Source organism: Poecile atricapillus, chromosome 22, assembly GCF_030490865.1.
Source record: "Poecile atricapillus isolate bPoeAtr1 chromosome 22, bPoeAtr1.hap1, whole genome shotgun sequence".
NCBI lineage: Eukaryota > Metazoa > Chordata > Aves > Passeriformes > Paridae > Poecile > Poecile atricapillus.
The window spans coordinates 1,128,679-1,146,444 of NC_081270.1; the positions used below are offsets into that span (position 1 = coordinate 1,128,679).

At 49.2% G+C, this 17,766-nt stretch overlaps 1 protein-coding gene across 1 annotated transcript in view; it reads left to right on the forward strand.

Moving 5' to 3' along the window:
- Positions 1–7,651: 7,651 nt before the first annotated feature.
- RERE (arginine-glutamic acid dipeptide repeats) overlaps positions 7,652–17,766 on the forward strand; it is a 183,329-nt gene continuing 173,214 nt past the window's right edge. Inside the window, exon 1 of the mRNA XM_058854960.1 lies at positions 7,652–7,780. The gene's annotated coding sequence lies outside the window, so the exon portion shown is untranslated. The remainder of the gene's footprint in view (positions 7,781–17,766) is intronic.

Below are 17,766 nucleotides of genomic sequence, written 5' to 3' on the forward strand. Positions count from 1 at the left end.
GATGACTTCCTTGTGCCACACTTGCAGGGAGTGTGTGGTGAAATCTCAGGCCTGAAGCACGAGGTGCAGCTGTGTCGGGAAGCACACACATTTCATCATCCAGGTGCCAGTTACAGGCTTGAGTTACAGGAGAGAGCAGGAATATGGGCTAATTCTGCAAAAGAAACCCCTTGGGCACAGGCCAGGCAAGCTGACACCTCTCTGCCAGCGGCGTCTGCGGGAGCATCCCGGGGCCAGCACGGCTCTGCAGCCCCAGGGTCAGCCCCAGGCCAGTGTCACCCCACTGATGGGGGACACTGGGGGAACTGGGGGACACTGGGGGACACTGGGGGCCTGTGGTGGGCTCAGGGTGTAGAGTTCCCTTGGAAAACGAGCTGGGAAAGCAGCTGGGCTGGAGCAGTCCCAGAGCACCAAGGAAGTGCAGGGGGCAGATGTTTCCAGGTCTGAGCCTGTCCTCAGCCCCAGCAGGACAGGGGGATGGCTCTGAAAAGGCAGGGAGGTTTCTCTGGGACTGAGCAGACCCTGAAATGCTCTTGCTCAGTTGCTCAGGGTGCAGGATGTTAAGAGCAGAGCTCTCCACTGGAGAGAGGCCCCAGGGGCAGCCGCAGGTTTGAGCCCTGCACAGAGCCCGGCTCTGGTGTTCATTTCCCTGCTGCTCACTTGTCTCGCCTGTCCCCAGGGATGGGTGACACTTTCCAGGGCGGCGGGGAGGATTCCTCAGCCGGTTTTGTTCAGCTCTTTGAAGATAACAAGTGCTGAGGGGGAAAAAAGAGATGGTGCTTGAAATGGAAATGTTCCCATTGCTGTGGCTCTGTTTTCTCTCCCTTCAGAAAAGTCCATTCAGAGGTGCCATCAAAGGCAGCAGGGCTGCAACAGCAGGGAAAGAGCAGCTACAAGGGGGAGGTGGGAGCCAGGCACCTCCTCCTGGAGGAGCAATTTGCAGTGGGAAGGACAAAAATGTAAATCCGAAATCAATCCATCTCTCCCTTGAATGCTTTGGTCATTTATAACAGCTCACAGCGAAGTGGGTCACTTAGGACAAGGAGGGAAGCTTGTAAATGCATTTACTGCTTCCTGCACTGCAGGAGGAGCGGTGCATTTCCCGTGGGGATGCAGAGAGTGCCCAGCTGAGGTGTCCCACGATAGCAGGAGAGCTCAGGAGAGGCTCAGCAGTATCAGAGCAAACCTTTGAAGAGCCAGAAAGCACCAGGCCAAGAGCCCCTGTTTGGGGCTGCTCCTCCCTCCCCTGGATGTCACATTTAACCAGTTTTCCATCTGCTCCTACTGTGAGCACTCAGTCCATAATTGATTATGAGCAATCAATTGATATTAACTGTAAGGGACGTAGAAATGAGGCAGCTCTGTGCACGTGAATTCCTTTTTGCAAAGCCCAGGGGTTCAGAAGATGTTGAAAATACCCCTCTTGGAGCTGTGTGAGATCCCCACCGGACCTGCACAAGGCACCTTGTCCTTGTCCACGTGCATCTGCAGGGCATGGCCTGATGGAAAACTGCTTTGCTGTTGGGAAGGAGAAGGAAAAGCCTGGAGATTGTGTGTGTGGCCCTGGAGCTGGATGTGAAGGTGCCCCTGTGTTTGTGGGAGTGAATGTGCATGAACTCAGTGTCCAGTGCCTGCTCAGACACGAGCCTGAGAGGATTGAAAGTGAAAAGGTACCAAAAAACACAACAAAAAATCACCCCAAAGCCTCCTGTGCTTGGATCCCTTTTCCATCCCCCTGCTTCAAAGGGCTGCTGTCAGTCTGTGATGTTGGAACAATCCAGCAGCTGGTTGGGGTTGAAAGCAAGTTAGTTCTATTTCATTTGTTTAGCAGGTTTTATCTGGTATGTAAATCCCAGAATGGGCTCCTGTGCCCGTCCCTAGGTGTAAGCAGGATACAGAGCTGAGCATCAAGGGGTGATGCAATTAATCCCACTCATGAGGAAAGACTCATTAGTCATTTGCAGCTTCAGCACTGGTGCCTTTCAAGGTGCACAAATCTCTCGTTAGACACGTTTCATGTTCTGCAGATGCCATTTTGTCCCCTCTCCACATGCACTGGAACATGCCCAAGTTTACAAAAATGAGAGGAGCGATTGTTAGGGCTGAAATTTTTTTGTTCCCTTTCAATGGGATTTTTTTCCCTTTGCACGGCGCACATCCTGGGCTTTGATAAATGAGTCTCACCAGACACTGTGGTAAGCCAACCTCTGCTAATATTCATTATGCAGAACCCACTAGGAAATGGTCTGAGTCAGGGAAATTGAAAACCTTTAAAAGATAAAAAGGTTTTAAATTTTTTTTTTTTTTTAATTTAACGAGGAAACTAATTTATAACATTTTACATTTCTGGTATGTTTTAAAATATTTAAAATATTAAACCCAGAAATTTCATGGTTGTATGTGCTGTGTGTTAGAAACCTTTCACAGAGGAAATGGAGCTTCCCCCCCAAACTCCTGGGGTGTTTGGGAGGTGTGCAGGGACATGGTTTGGTGGTGCACTGGGCAGGGTTAATGGTTGGACTGGGTGGTGTCAGAGGGCTTTTCCACCTCTGTGATTCTGGAACCCATGTGTTCAGAACTTCCTAGAACAGAATGAGACACTTTGAGGCAGCAGAAAATGGATTTGAAGGTGGCTGAGGATGGTGAAGGCTCTGCAGGGAGCCCCCGAGGTGGGGCTGGCTCTGGAGGTGTCCCACAGACCCCCTGAGCCCATTTCCATCCCGGGGCCATCCCCAGGAGCTTCTCCCTCGCACAGAGGAGCCAGGAGTGGCTGTGCTGTGCTCACCTGCCAGCCCAGCCTGTCCTGCCGGGAACTCGTTCCTCCAGCCCCAGAGAAGTTGCATCAGATCAGGGAACAGCACAGAGCTTTTCTCTGCTGAGCCCCTGGCATTTGCTGCTCCCTCCAGTGTGTGTGGATATGCCCAGACTGATTTAAATCTCATTTCCATCACTTCTGCTTTCATTGCAAGCCACACAGCCTCTTCTAGACAGAGATCTCTGTGTCCAGGAGGAGTTCACACATATCCAGGGCATCGGCCTCCAAGTGGGACGAGCCTTCCCAAAAATTCTCTGGTAATATCTGTGGAAATGAGATTTTAAATTCCTGAGATTTCTACAGTAAACAAAACAAAGCAGAAAACCCCCCAAAGCAAACAGTTTTCAGCTAAAGGGCTGGTATTCAGCTATGACAAAGGGAAGGAAAGAATATAATCCTTTTTTGTGAGTGGAGTTAGGTCATCTGTAAAAGCCTCTCAGAATATTATCTCCCAAGCTAATCGCTGTATTGACATTTGCCTGTTTCATTAGAGCTGAGTTTTTACTGCATTGCTGAGGTTACAACCTGACTCATCTGTCATGGTCAAGGACTGGTTTGTAATTTCATGACTGGAGAATTAAAAAAAAAATAAAAACCCCTCCATTATTTAAACTAGTTGGGCTGAAATGGTGTTCACAAAATTCTCAGTATTGCTGTGTTTTGACTTCATAGTTCCTAGTGAGATTTTTTTCTCCTAGGTTTTTGTTTCAGTCAGTTGGCAAAGTGTCAGTTGTTAAAAAAAGAGCCAGGTTAAAACAGATTTGTAAAGAGATCATTTTCAAAAGTTAAATATACCACATACACTGCCCTATGGATGTCAGATAAAATGGGTGCAAGGGTTGGCAAAGGGAGAAAGAACCACTCGCTGGAATTTTGCCACTTGGGTTTTGTTCCCCTGGAATGAAGGAGAGGGAATGGGAACAGGTGAAACATGGTGTGATTTTACTGTGATGACAACAACAACGACACAAGAACAGAAATAATTTGCAGTTCCTGATGTTTCCTTGCCTCAGTGGATCTGGGGGTGCCCAGAAGAGCTGAACTCTGTGGCTGAGAGCCCTGAAAGGACAAAGCAGGGCAGAGCCCCTGGCAGGGTGTGGAGACGGGGAGCCAGAACACAGCAGAAACTGCTGCTCAGATCTTCACAAATATCCAGGGGGAAGGAACAGGAATGTGAGGATTAACATTCTGTGTGGATACCCCGTGTGGCACGCTGCAATTCAGGTGTCTCTGTGGATTTGGCCAATTAGGATTTCTCCGTGTCAGCAGTTCCCGGGGGCGCTGGGAGACACAGGCACAAAACATCCAGAGACTGAGACTCTGCCGTGCCAGAGACCTGCCAGGATCTCACAGGGATGAGCTGCAGGAACATCCAGATATTTTACACATGGAACACAGAACGTGCCACTCATCCCACCAGCGACCTCTCTCCACTTGGACGCGAACCACAAAAATCTGCGGTGACCGCACAGAGGAACAAAGGTCTCTCAGCAGCATTTGGGTGTTCCTTGATCTTCCTGGTGTTAACTAAACCCCGTGGCTTTAGCTGGGAGAAGATTATGGGCCAAGCTCTGTGGCTTTGTTTATTATTGTCCACAGGGAGAGCTCCATCTTTGCCAAAAAAAAAAATAAAAATAAAGACAACCCAAAAAAAGCAGCAGCTTCAAGTGCTATTCCTGCAGCAATCCCCTGGCTATGGACCAAACTCATAATTGGATCACTTGTTCGTGGTGTGAGGATGTGGCTTTGCCTGCTAGGACAGGCTGGGAAGAATTTTGGGGGGCACACAGATGTTTATTATACAATAGAATCCCAGACTGGCTTGGGAAGGACCTCAGAGCCCACCCAGTGTCCCCCAGCCATGGCAGGGTCACCTCCCACTGTCCCAATGTCCAGCCTGGCCTTGGGCACTGCCAGGGATCCAGGGGCAGCCCCAGCTGCTCTGGGCACCCTGTGCCACCCTGCCAGGAACAATTCCTGCCCAAAATCTCATCCAGCCCTGCCCTCTGGCACTGGCAGCCATTCCCTGGCTCCTGTCCCTCCAGCCCTTGTAAATCTCCTCCCTCTGTCTTCCCTGCAGCTCCTTCAGGTCCTGGAAGGCCACAATGAGGTCACCCCAGAGCTTCTCTTTTCAGGGTGAACAACCCCAGTTCTCTCAGCCTTTCCTTGTGCCCCATCCCTCTAATCAAGGTGTTGGCCTCCTCTGCACTGGGATACACACATTATACGTGGATTTATGAGGTTATTCCTGCCCAGAGTGCTTGGGTTTGTTTAACAACAAAACCTGGCACCAAAATGTTGTGAGTAAACACTTCTAATCCTTGTGTGGTGACTTCATCACCAGAGCAGAGGAGAGGAAAGAGGAAGAGAAAGGGAGAGAGGCTGCTGTGGAGAATTTCCCCATTACAGAGAGAGTGGCAGGAAAAAGCTGAAGGCAAAACTGCCTTCGTGGCAATTGATGGAGATTTTAATGCAGACATCCAGAGGCCAAGGAACATGAAATTGTAATTAGTGCAGAAAATAGGAGAGATGGAATCAGGCTCTATCAAGGACAGCCTAAGTGTAGCTCCGACAGTGTCAGACGCTGAACTGATGTGCATTTCCAGACCCTTATCTAAATTAGTTATTAGAACACAATCAGCTCTGTGTCTCACCCTCTGGTGGTAATGTCCCCGAAGTTATGCTGGGGATAAATTTGTCCTGTATGTTCAGGGCAGAGAGCTGAATTCCTCTGATGTGCAGAGCTCAGATCTCCTTGTGTGTTCCCTTCTCTTCAGTGAGAACAGTTCCCACTTCCCCCTGCTGAAGGCAATAACAGCCTCAAACTTATCTCTGCAGCACCACTGGAATCGACCACGGAGACAGTTTACAGAGGCAGCAAACAGTTGGGGTTACACGAGTGTAATTGAGGGCAAAATCTGCCCTGACATATCCGAGTGCCTTTTCAGAAGGAAGATATAATTCCACATGAAAATGCTCAGATCCCCGGCTAGAACGTGTGACTTTCTTTACAGCCATGTGATTTATTTTGCTGGCCTGTGGAGGAGAGGTGAGGTTAATGTTAAATAACAAGTTTGCTCTATTTTCAGCTCTGGTACCTTCACGTTATCTTGTCTAAATATGTGATAGCTCAGAGATGAAGAAGCTTAAAAAAAATCTCCTAAGTGACCGAGTGTTTTATTAATTGTTATTCAGTAATTTGGAATTCTGCTGTTGTGTCAACTTCCTCGCTGCACAGAGCAGCAAGAAGCAGCATCAGCTGTTTATCCAGCAAAGCACTTCTGCATAATCTGAACATTCGGTAACAGCAGCTTAATGTGACTGATAGAGAGTGTGAACCTTAGAGGGCTGATGGACTTGAGCTTCTGACAGAGCCATAAAACTCTGTGCCTCGCCTCCCATTGAAGACACTCCAAACACATTTACTCTAAAGCTGGAAACTGTTCACTAATTGATGAGAACGAGACAACTCAGGGCAGCCAGAGCACGCTGGACACATCCAGGACAGAGGGATGTGAGCACAGCAGGGCTGCTCTGCCCTGGGCACTGGGATGGGCACCGGGAGCACAGCAGGGCTGCCCTGCCCTGCCATCAGCCCTGGGCACCGGGATGGGCACCGGGAGCACAGCAGGGCTGCCCTGCCCTGGGCACGGGGATGGGCACCGGGAGCACAGCAGGGCTGCCCTGCCCTGGCACCGGGATGGGCACCGGGAGCACAGCAGGGCTGCCCTGCCCTGGCACCAACCCCGGGCACCGGGAACCGCCCGGGCCTGAGGAGGGCACAGGACAGGACGGGCCTCAAGGTCCCTCCAAGCCAAACTATTCGGCCTCTCTCACTTTCCCCCTTAAGCTGCGCCAGGGAAGGCTCAGGCCGGACCTCTGGGAGGTCTGAGGGGACCTCTGGGAGGTCTGTGGGGACCTCTGGGAGGTCTGAGGGGACCTCTGGGAGGTCTGAGGGGACCTCTGGGAGGTCTGTGGGGACCTCTGGGAGGTCTGAGGGGACCTCTGGGAGGTCTGTGGGGACCTCTGGGAGGTCTGAGGGGACCTCTGGGAGGTCTGAGGGGACCTCTGGGAGGTCTGTGGGGACCTCTGGCAATTCGGGAAGAGTTTCTGCACATTAGGGGTGCTCAGGGCTCGGCAGGGGCTGCCCAGGCGGGTTTGGAGCCCCCATGGCCGGAGGGGTCCGGGGAAGGCCGGGACGCGGCACTCGGTGCTCTGGGCTGGGAACAAGGTGGGTGTGGGTCTGGAGTCGGGCTCGGTGCTCCCGGAGGTCTTTTCTAACCTCCCCGACGTTGTGGTTTGTAACCTCCCCGGTGCCGTGACTCCATGGCCGATGCCGGGGCAGGCACGGGCTGGGCTGGGAGCAGCAGGGGGACAAAGGCACCTCGAAACAACGCCCGTGGCGCTGGGGACAGCGATCATGAAACCGACCCGCAGAACCCGGGGAAGAAATGGAGGAAGGAAGGGAAAGAAGGGAAGGAAGGGAAGAAAGGGATGGGGCAGAGGGAAGCGCTGCCGGGGCCGAGCCGCCCCTCCCTCACGGCCGCCTTTGTGCGCGGCGCCGCCCCCGCCTCCCCTCGCGTTTAAATCCCCTCCATCCCGCGCTGCCATTGGCCGGCGGGTCACGCGGCGCGGCGCGGCAGCCAATGGCGGGCGGCGATACTGGCGGGGCGCGCGGCCGGCGGCGTTGCTGGGCGCCCGCGGTGCGTGCGTGCGCGAGGGCAGGGGCGGGCGGGGGCAGCGCGGGACCGGCCGCTCCTCCTCCTCCTCCTCCTCCTCCTCCTCCTCCTCCTCCTCCTCCTCCTCCTCCTCCGTCCCCTCCTTGTTCCCCGGGAAGATGCCCCTGGGCTGCCGCTGCTGAGGCACCGCGCGGGGTCCCCGCCGCTCGCTCCCCCCGCGCCGCCGCCGCCGCCGCTTTGTCCCGGCAGCGCCCCGGAGCGCCGCGGATGCTGTAGAGCCGCCGAGGTGGGTGGGCGGCGGGGCCGGGGAGAGGCCGCGGCCGCCCCGGGGAGCGCGGGGAGGGAGGGAGGGAAGGAAGGAGGGAAGGAAGGAGGGGGGGAAGGAGCTCGCTCGCTCCGCCGGGGCTGCGGGGATGCTCCCGCGGGGACACCGAGTTCAGCCTGCCGGGGCTGGGCTCTGTCTGTGTGTCTGCGCTCGGCGGTTATTTGTTTGTTTGATCCGCGTTTCTTTATTTATTTCTTGGTTTTGCTGCTCGTCTGTCGTGTCTGCCTGATGCTCCGTAGGAATAATGTGCTCGGGAAAGGGCTTAACTTGTTAGCCATCCAAATAAAGGGGGTGTATGACTTATATACGATTTAAATGCACGCAAACGGGAGAACGACTTAGCTGTTTAAAAGGCACGCTTGCTTTCATGTGTGTAGGTATGGAATCCTGAAATGAAGATTTTATGCAAATTGATTTAATCATAACATTTTCAGTGGCATAGAAAGGGGTGGGGTTTTCTCTCCCTTCTTTTTTTTTTTTTTTTTTTTTTTTTTCCTTTCGTTTGTTTTGTTTTGTTTTGTTCCCATTTCTCTTTCTGAAGTGTGAAAAGAAGATGCCCAGAATCAGGAAAGTAGTAGGAGGTAGACAACATTGGAGGCTTCATTGCTGAAACTGACTGCTCATGAAATTGTTGGGAAGAAAACAATATGATTCATTGTTGAGGTGTCTCTGCCCTTAGATTTATTTTTACAGGCTGCTTGCAGTTATTTTGGTTTGCTGAGTTCTTGTGCTGAGTTTTTCCTCGAAGCAGCAGCATTCTTGGAGATGATGAGGAGCTCAGAAGGTTTTTATGCAGTCAGCAGGCTGCTGTCTGATGGCTGTTTACTCCTGCCTTACATTGGCCAATTATTGAAATCAAAGGTGTTATTTTGTTTGTGCACCAGTGCAGCTGAATTGAGGAGCCTCATGCACTAGTTCATCCTGTTAGAATTCAGTAAAAATGCTTTCTCGGAACAGATCTGAAGTGACAATTCAGGTAGTGTCCCTGTTCTGAAATGTGGGCTTTAACCAGATAAAAAAGAACACTGTTTCAAAAGAAGTTGCTTGTGAAAGGCACATGTCAAATTTTTGAATAACGTGCAGTGTACATTTTTTTGTTGTTCCTGTTCTGGTATTTCCAGGCAAACATTTTGGGGTTTTTCTTTTTTTTTTTTTTTTTCCCTTTTTTCTGTTTTACCCAGCTCCCTTAGAATTGAGAAATCCATGGTGGTTTAGAGGCGTGGAAACGTTTCTATGATAATAAAAGCACTTCTGGTAAAGACGTCTCCTGTGCTTTTCCTGCTCCAGTTTGCCCCCCAGATGTCGGAGGGGGTTGTTTTCTGTTCCTGGCGGGGCCCAGGAGCGATTTTGGGCTGGTTTTGGGTGTTTGTGGCCGCGGTCTGGAGGCAGGAGCAGGAGGTGGCTGCACACAATGCCCGGCCTGGGAGCTCATTGTTCTTCTGCGCTCGCCGCCTCCGGGACTCCGCTCTCTCGCACGGCGCCTTTTTCCACGGAGAGAGGGGCACAGAGAGCCCCGGGGCCTGTCCTGCCCCTTCCCTGCCTCCCCAGCACGGCCTTTTGGTGCCTCGGAGCAAGAAAACAGCGAATTAGCGGCTGAAGGGCGCCCAAACATTGCGTGTGCGCTGTGCTGCTGCCGCCGAGCCCCGGCAGCGGGAGCACGCGAGGTGAGGCTCGGAAGTGCACTCACTCCATGGAGCCCTCAACTTTCCTTCCTTCCTTCCTTCCTTCCTTCCTTCCTTCCTTCCTTCCTTCCTTCCTTCCTTCCTTCCTTCCTTCCTTCCTTCCTTCCTTCCTTCCTTCCTTCCTTCCTTCCTTCCTTCCTTCCTTCCTTCCTTCCTTCCTTCCTTCCTTCCTTCCTTCCTTCCTTCCTTCCTTCCTTCCTTCCTTCCTTCCTTCCTTCCTTCCTTCCTTCCTTCCTTCCTTCCTTCCTTCCTTCCTTCCTTCCTTCCTTCCTTCCTTCCTTCCTTCCTTCCTTCCTTCCTTCCTCTCCTTCCTTCCTTCCTCTCCTTCCTTCCTTCCTCTCCTTCCTCTCCTTTCCTTCCTCTCCTTCCTTCCTCTCCTTCCTTCCTCTCCTCCCGGAGCTGTGTGTGCGAGGGGAGGACACATCACATAAAAGCCTCAGGATGACAAAAGCGAGGGGAAGTGCAGAGGTTGATTTCAGTGTATCCACGGTTTCCCTTCCTGCTGATTGTTTGGGCCTTTTGTTTTTCCAGCAGCGGCTGTAGGATTGTAGGATGTGTGGAGTGGAGCCCCAGGATCCCCGAGTGCAGATCTTCCTCCTCGCAGGGCTGAGCTGGTGCTGAGGATGGGAAAGAGCAGCTGCTGCACAAGGGCTTGGGGGTGAGGCTGGTGAGGCATGGTCAGATCTCAGCTGCCTGCCTGGGGATGCTGAGTGTGCAGAAGGGAGTGAAAAATAACGTGGTTCTTCAGCTAAAGTTGCCAGTGTGCTGGATCCTTTGGAAAACAGGAAACAGTGACTGTCACAGTTTAATCGTGAGGTTTCTCAGGTTTGGTTGTGACTCTTTAGCTGACTTCAGTGTGTAATTAGGGTCAATGACTTCATTTTCCTTACCTGAATAGAATGTGGTGGTTGCCTCTGGGTTGGGGACACTTTTTGTGTGTTTTTCTCCCAGTCCCAGCTTTGGTGTGGCCGGGGAATTGGTGATTGTGTGCATGGCTGCTGTGGTGGGAGTTCAGAGGGCTGCTGGAACGCTTGTGCTGCCTCTCTGTGGCTCTGGGACTCCTGTGCCGTGGGAATTCATTCTGTGCAGAGGCTGGGATGGGAAACTGTGCATGGACAGAGCTCCTGTGTGAAACAGAGAGCATTTCCTGGGCACAAAAGGTGAGTGGGACCAGGAGAGACAGAGCTGTCCTCACTGGGCATTCCTGGAGGCTGAGCAGGCAGTGGTTTCTCTGCAGCCAGGGGTTTGTTTTACCTTGCTGGGGTTGTTTGCATGCAGAGCCCTTCCTGGGCCCTTGTGGCTGCAGGTTCAGGGCTGCCACAGCAAAAGGTGAGAGTGACACCATCGGTGGCATTGAAGAGCTGTGGTGTGTGTGATTTTTGAAGCTGTGCCAGGGGAGGGTCAGGTTGGGTTTTAGGGCAAGGTTTTCCCCCCAGGGTGCTGGCACTGCCCAGGCTCCCCAGGGAACGGGCACAGCCCCGAGGCTGCCGCAGCTCCAGGACACAGATCCCAGCGATGCCCAGGCTGGGATTTTGGGGTGTCTGCAGGGTCAGGAGCTGAGCTCTGATCCTCCTGGGTCCTTTCCAGCTCAGGAGAGTCTGTGATCCTGTAATTGTTAGCACTGGTTGCAGCGTAGGTGAGAAAAAGGACATTTTGATGTTGTGGTTTAATAACTGACTTTTTAAAATAACAATCTGTAGATTTATTCTCACAGCTCCAAAATGCATCTTTCTGTTGAAGCCCCTCCGAGCGGTTGTTCCACCCATAAAGAATTTATTTCACTTTTGGGGGAGGGAGGGGCCGCAGGTGTGCTGGGAGCACACGGAATTTAGCGAGTATGTGTTAGTGGAGGGGGAATTGTGCCTTTTCCTCCCAAGCAGGGCTGTTCACAGCCCGGGACTGCCCCAGGGCACCTCTGACTTCATCCGGAGCTGCGTGGGGGACCCTGAGCCTCACTCAGTGCCAGGTTGCACTCTGCTCTTGGTGTGCGAACACAGTGCCCGAATTGTGCTTCATTTCTACTTGGAAAAATAATGACAATTGGAAAACAATTAGTTATTATGTGATCCTGAAATGAGATGAGGGAGGAAGGACATAAATTAAAAAAGGGTGGCTGGGGTTGGAATTAACTATTAAAAAACCCAAACAAACCCCAAACCACCAACTTTAGGTTTCTAATGAACTGGTATTTGGGTTTTTTGAGGTGGTGTCATGCCTAGACTAAATATTTTTAATGTTTGGCTATTTTTCACTCCGGTTTTGCTATATACTGCAGTTGTCTCCGTTGCATGAGGTGTAAACAAATCATCCTGCTTGACTTAAAGGGCTGCATACTCTGATTTTAGCTCAGAGCTTCAATTTAAATTAATATGCTTAAAATATTTTAAAGTGAAACCTATCTTTGAACCATAACAGAACAAACCCCCTATTGATTGGAGACCTGTTTATTTAATGTGCTTTTTTTTCCCCAAGAGAAAGATGAAGTTTGCAGGTTACTGCTGTGGAGGTGGCACAGGGTGAGTGTGATCAGCTGCACTTTGGGGATGGCTTTTCCAGCAAGCTGCTAGAGGAAAATGCGTGCCCTCCTTGGAGTGCTAGAGGTGCTGGGGAGCAGGATGCACAAGGCAGCTTTGTGCTCTGGCTGTGGCTTTGCCAGCAGCGTTTTACACAGGCTTTGCTAATGTTGGTGGCTGTGCCCAAGTGCTCCTTTCAGAGAGGCTGATGGGGGAACAAAGGAGCAAACAAGATATGAATGCTGCACTGGCTCCTTGTGCCTTCGCAGCCCACAGGGGCAAGGGCTGCCTGGAAGGGACTGAAAAGCACAAACAGATCGAAATATTAGCCTGGCTGTGCCTGCCTCAATAGGTGTTGTGTGCTTCGGCTTCGGGGTGGTTTTTTAATGCAAATGTTTGTTAGTTCACTGAGCACCCAGGGTTGTATGCTGACCTAGAGAAAAGTGAAACTAGTGAGGATGCAAACATCACTTTTCCCTCTGTGCCCAGCCGGGGTAATGATCACCTTTTTTTTTTTTTTGTTTTCTTTTTTTTCCTCCTGTGGAATTCTTAGAAACGTGTGTTTGGAATGTGCTGTATGGAGCTGCTGGTGTTCCTGTGGATTCGAGACAGAAAGGGTTCTATTTGCATTTGGCATCTTAATTATGTTAGAAATGCAATTCTGAAAATGTGGATCACTTTAGGTATCGAATAAATTTGATAGATTAAAAAGTAAGTTTTGATGATTGAGTTACTGAAAAATGGGCTATTCTCTGTGTAGGTTGTCTTTTGTTCTTCCTACAGAACACAAATGAGAGGCCAGTTCACGTTATAAGATTCAGGATAAGTGGAAGAAAATGAGTGCTCATTAATTTTGAGGTCGTAGTTAATCTATGTATTTAATCTACTTGTCTGTAATAAAAAAAGTTACTGTGGTATTATTAATCCCTGGTACCGAGAGTCAATTTTGGCCTGTTTCAAATATGTAACAGGATTTCTCTTTTATGGTCATGGGTGTTCCATGATCTTTTCTGGTACAGGCGGTGAGGGCTGGAGTGTAAATTTATTTTCCTGATCAGCAGAACTAATGAAGGTTCTGTTTTAGTGCTTCTGCTGAGGAGATAGGAGCTTGTAAATCCTGAAGTTTGCTCCCTCCATCCCTGTGAAATCCTCTTTTTTCTTTCCACTGTCCTTCCTAACAGTTGAGTGGGCAATAACATGGCTGTGCCTACGGGCTCCTGGCTGCCAAGCAAAACCCCAAATGCTGCTTTCTGTCTGGCCATGCCTTACTGGGGATGTAATTAATTAGAGAGTTTTTTCCTATCCATCTGCTGGCTTGCACAAAACTTTCAGGAATGTTGGTTATTGCTGAGATGACTGTCGTGGCAGGCTGGTTAGAAATTCATTATGCACTACAAGTTACTGGCATGAAATAAGAGAAGGAGGGAATTGGGGGAAGGGGGAAGTGAGGTGAATTAGGGAAGTTTGTTTTCTCTGAGGAAAGGGGATAAAGAGAAAGGAAGTTGTGTCATCCAGTGCTAATAAATATTTCTGTCAGGGTGATGAGCAGTGTCTCCTTTTTGTTGGTCCTTTTCATGTGGCCAACTGCTTTGGGGTGGAAGCAGACAAGTTATTGGGCACTGGGCCCATCTTCCTGCAGATTCTCCTTCTTTTTTTTGGGAGCTCTTTGGAAGCATTGTCAGGGTCAGCTGGTCTGGGAGCAGCATCTCCTACAGCTGTTGGTAAAATACATAGGGGAGACATCCTTGTGCTGTACTGAAAATGGATAAAACCAGTGAGGAGCAGAATTTCTTACCAGTGAGAAGTCGCTGTTAAAACTTTTAGAAAACCCAGCTTATTTTTTGGATTGGTATGAATGTGTGTGTGTGTGTTTGTAGCATTTTCCCCACAAAAGTCAGCAGGTGTTCAGTGCCATGCAGGTTTCCCTGGTGCCAGTTTCCCTTCCCTGAAGGCCAGGTGACTTCCAGCAGCCCTTTTGTGTCTGTGCTTTAGGAAATGGCTCTGCACACTTAACTCAGAGTGCCTCTGACTCCTGGGATCTCAGCCCTGCACTCAGAGCTTGGCTCAGCACACTTGTAGCACTGCCTGTTCCATAACCACCCCTGAATTGCATAAACTGACACATGGTCTCCTTTCAGCTAACATCTTTCAAATTTTAACAAAAATTAACCCAGAGAAGCCTTTTCTCTGTTGCTGCTGAGATCACAGTGGTCTGGAGGGAGCTGCTGGGACTGCACCATGTTTTAAACCTGAGCACCTACAGTAATTATGTGGCTGCATTGCAATGTAAAGCAGGATGATCTAGACTTGAGTGTTTTGGTGTGGTGAAATAGAGAATTAAACCAGAATGTGATGGTTTACTTATTTTGGCAACCAGTTTATTTCCCTGGTTTAAAGAAAATGGCAAATTCAGTTAGTAATTAACTATGCATTATAGGGTGTTAGGGGATCAGCAGCTTTGTGCTAAATATCAAAGCTATTAAATATATGTGTTTAAGGATTATGAATCTTCTTAAACAAGTGCATATATGGCAGTAGTCTGCTGATGCCAGCATCCACAAGGGACTGGAATATGTTTACATGAAAAGTGTCATGAATATGAAAGAAGAAAGTGCTGTAGATCATGGAATTCTGGTGCTTTAAGGGTTGTATTTCCCCAAGAAAGACCCAGTAAAAAACGGTGGTGTCAGACAATTGGGACCTTCAGATGGGCTTTGGATGAAGGAAGAAGTTGAGGTTCATCAGGGCAGCTGATTCCTGCTTTGGGTGAAACACAATTTCCCAATGGTGTTGTGTCCTTTGGTAGCTGGTACAGCTGTGCCAGGGGTGCAGCCTGGCTGAGAAGAAATGCAATGTCTCCGTTAAAGATCTTCTAATGAGGTCGGTGCAGGAGACTTAAACACTTAATCCTCATTTCTACAAACTGGGAGTGAGAGGCCGGAAATCTAATTTATGTCTCTAAGGTCATTCATTTTCATGAAACTTAATAGACCTGGCTCTGACTGCTCCTTAAACCACTGAATTATGTTACTTGCCTTCCAACATGAACCCTTCAGATGAGAACCTTTACTCAATGATTCAACAAATCTATTTACCTGTACACTTAGAGATTCCTGTGAGTCAAATGCCCAGCTTGCCCCTCCTGTCTGTGCTTGATCAGGGAAACCTTGATCCAGGGAAATCAGAAAACTGAGGCAGAATCCAGGTTCTCTTCTGCTCTGCTGGAACACTCCTGGCTCTTTGAGTGCTCCATCGGAGTTCTGAGCTGTTGGAGGGCAGTAGGTGAAACGGCAGTGGTGCCCAGGGTCTGGTTATCTGAATTTTTTGATTGTCCTGATTCATTGGGAGGTTCTGGGTTTATCAGTGACACGTTCCTGTATCACACACAGTCCTATGTGACTTATAACATGTTTATTTGGGACCTCTGCCTAGGTTTTCTTCCATAATTCTGCCCATTTTCCCACTGTAGACTTTGAGATTCTCCCTGTTGTGGTTTTTGGTGATTAATGTGAGTGTTTGAGGATGTTTCTTTTTCCTTTGAGTCTCAGTCCCTGTCACAGCTCACCTTCCAGGGCTGGCTTTGTTAAACAGCCTGTAAACAGCATATCTGCTCATTCTTCTGGCTGGAAAAAGTCATTTGATTCTTATTTCCTGCTTGTCTTCATGCTGAATAGCCTCAGTCCCTCATTGTTGGGTTTTATTGTGTAAGCGCTTCTCTTTGGAGCGTGAGCAGCGCAACTGCTGCGCTCCTGTTCTCCGGCTCCGTCACCGCTCTCTGCAGCCCTGCCTCAATTAACGCGCTCTTCCCTGCGCTAATTAGTCATCAAATAACTCCTTGCACAGCTTTTGTCCCAAAGTAGGCGTTCAGCAAGATGTGGAATGTAATTACTTCTGTGGACGTGTAGTCAAGTCTTGGGAGTCCCCAGAAGTTACGTTCTCACTTCTCCTTGCCGGGCCCGTTCTGGTGAACTTTGGATGTTCCTGGAGAGAGGCGAAGGCTGGGAGGGATTCTTAGTGAATCTCTTGTTCTCTCTGAAACTGAACTCGATTCCTGTATTGGATCCCAAGGATTTTATGCTTAGGTAATGTGTTTAGTTCCTGGAGCTGATAAAGGGTTCAGGGTACCAGCAGGCAACAAGAGAGCCTGGGAAGATTCCAGGCTGTTAATTCCTGATGAGAATTCAGATGTTGGTATCACAATATTTGGCTCCAGACACTGAAAAAACACAGAAATCTCATTGCATGACCTTGAGCCAAGTAACTCATTGCAGTTTTGTTCTTCTGCTTACAAAAGAGGTGTGAGGGTACTTTGTTATCAGGGAGTTTTATTGCTGTTGGGCAATAAGAAAGTGCCAATTTGCTGTGTGTGTTTACTCTGCTAATCTAAAAATGTGTTTAACTTAGTTCAACACGTCGTTTCCTTTTCGCAGTGGTCGTGAAACAGGCAGTTAATGTGTTAAGAACATAAATATATAGAAGTATATATATATATGTAATGGTATATTTGCATCAGAACATCACTGAGCTGTTCCAGTGTACTCCAGATCACCACATTCTCACTGTGCCTTTAAGGCATTTTCTCTTCTTAAAATCTTAATTCTGATGGCAACTGTGTGTTGTATCTTTGGGTTTGTTATTTTGTGGCCCGATGTATCTATTTGGTATTACACATCCGTAGCAAAGCAGTTCAGGATCTTGCCATACCAGCAGCTGTGGAGAATATCTAATTCCTTGGTATTGAATGGAAATTATTCTTCTTGTTTTTTTTTAATGCCTCTTTTGTTAGATGCCAAATTTGAGCTATGTTAATTTCTTTTTTCCTTAAAAGTTTTAGAGGAAATTTCTGGTTTGCCATTTTCCGTTGTTTTCAGAACTCTTTTATGCTGTAATCCTTGTCCTGGATCGAGTTTGCCTTTAAAATAAGCTTTGTAGGAGCAGTCTTGCCCTTGGTTTATGTATTTGTGTTTTCAGTGGAGCAGAAAGATGAGGCAGGAGAGCTGTGAGTGTTCCTGGTGCTGAGTCCTGCCCTTGGTGTCCCTCCTGCTCCTGATGGGCTCCTGCCAGAAGCACTTCCCAATCCATCCTGGAAATACCCTGAGGAACCTTCTCTCTTCCTCCTGAAGCTGCTTGGAGTTGGGATTTCCCTTTCAGGTGCACAGAGGTGAAGTTCTGGATGGTGAATGAGCCTTCCAGGATGGAAAGAGGTGGAGTCACCCCACTGGAAGCTGAGGAAAGCCAGGGGGGTATTTCCTATGTACGTGTTTGGTTTGAATAAAATACGTTCTGTAGAATCCAGTTCAGTAGAAACATAATTTGCACCTCATTTAAATAAGGTTTTTTAAATCAGTCTGTGGTCCAGTGGGTGTATGAAGAATCAAATCCGTGTTCTCTCTTCCCTGGGGAGAGGAAGGGCGGGCTCCGGGGAGGAAAATTAGGCAGAAGAGATTAATACTTGCAGTGCAGGAAACACCGATCCCTCTGAGATCTAAAGTTGCTGTTTGAAGTCCATCCAGGTCTATTCTCTGTGTGCCTGGATGTGTTTTGGAGCTGCTGTGGCCTTTCTGTCTGGGCTGTGATTAGAGAAGAAGTGGTGGCTGTAGTGAGCTGGTGTCACAAGTAAAACCAAAATATTCTTTAAACACTAAAATAAAATCCAAACAATTATCAAGGAGCGTGGCTGAGGCAGGAGAGTTTCCTTCAATTCTGAGTGTACTTAGGCACGTGCACGAGTTTGCCTCATTTCTTGAATGTG